Below are 1,346 nucleotides of genomic sequence, written 5' to 3'. Positions count from 1 at the left end.
ATAATATTAGAATAAATTTTATAATAAATACGACTCAAATACAAAATCAAAGTGGTAATTCACTTTTTTTTAAGCTGGAGCGGCGCACAAACCCTCTGCAGGTGGACTCTGGAGCATCCTTGCCACGTCCCTGTGAATAACGATGGATTTTCTGTTTTGTTCACCACATTTTCCAGGGTCCCCGTGTTTCAGGGCAGGGAACGGGGCATTTTCACCCCCGCCAGGCTCCTCTTTCAGGAGCCAGCCCCAAACCTCTCTGCTCCCGGCAGGGGACGGGGAGCCGAGCACGGTCCTCGCAGCATTCCCTCTCCCCACACAGCCATAGCCTTCGGATGGGGGCTTTTTTTCTGACGCTCGCCTTTTAAATATTTAAAGGGTTTCACTCGCTATCAGCCAGTTATGACTTATCTGAAACTGGTTGGGCTCACAGAAATGCCTGCTGTTAACATCTTAAACACTCGGCGATCACAAGCAGCACTTGGAAAAATGGACTTGTCACCTGGAAAAACAGAAAGTCATCTCTCCTCGCTTTCCGGCTAAGTGAAGGGGAAAACGAGGATGGAAAAGACTCGGCAGAAGGGACATTAAAGCTACTGATCGGCTCCATTTACACCCTGCCCACTGGTTCCGTGGTGGAGGAGTCCTGGGGTTCTGCTGTGGCAGGCGCACCCCGCAGAAGGAGCCCTGCATCCCGCCCTGCTCTCCCCGTCCTGGTTTTCAAGGAGTTCCCATCCCTCCTGCACCCCGCTCAGAGACAAAAATCCAAATTCCAAACCCCGGCGCTTGCCCTGCCATCCTCCCCGTGGCCAGCACCTCACGCCGCCCCAGCGCTGCCGGCGTCCAGCTCCCTCCTCCGCGGCTGGAATTTTATTTTTCAGCCTAAATTTGGTCCAGATTAACCCTGTCCATCAGGGAAGGGAGCGAAAGCAGCCGGCTTGTCCCACTGCTCGCCCCAGGCAGCGGTGAGCCGGGCAGGGGACAAAGCACGGTGTCCCCCACCCTGTGGCCTCAGAGCAAAATCACAGCCCGTCACCCCAGCTGGGGAGCAGCTTTTCCAGGAGCTTCCCAGCGCTACGGGGGAGGCTGGGAAGTTTTCTCCCACTGCTGCCCTTGCATCTTCTTGCTGCTCATCCCTCCGCTTTGCTTTCAGCGCTTTTACCTTCATTTCTCTGATTTTCCGCTAACAAAGAGCTCTGTACTGAAAATACACTTCCTGGAGCCCTCCGGTCCTCTCAGCAGCTCTCATCCTCTGCTATTTCTCTACAAAACATTAAAAATCATCAGCGTGCACAGAGGGTGGCTTCCCCACGCGACACTGACTCGACGCGGGAGCCCAACACTCGCGA

The sequence above is a fragment of the Pterocles gutturalis genome, unplaced genomic scaffold, assembly GCF_000699245.1.
Source record: "Pterocles gutturalis isolate BGI_N339 unplaced genomic scaffold, ASM69924v1 scaffold33049, whole genome shotgun sequence".
In the NCBI taxonomy this organism is placed as follows: Eukaryota; Metazoa; Chordata; class Aves; order Pterocliformes; family Pteroclidae; genus Pterocles; species Pterocles gutturalis.
Note: the sequence above shows the minus strand (reverse complement) of the source record.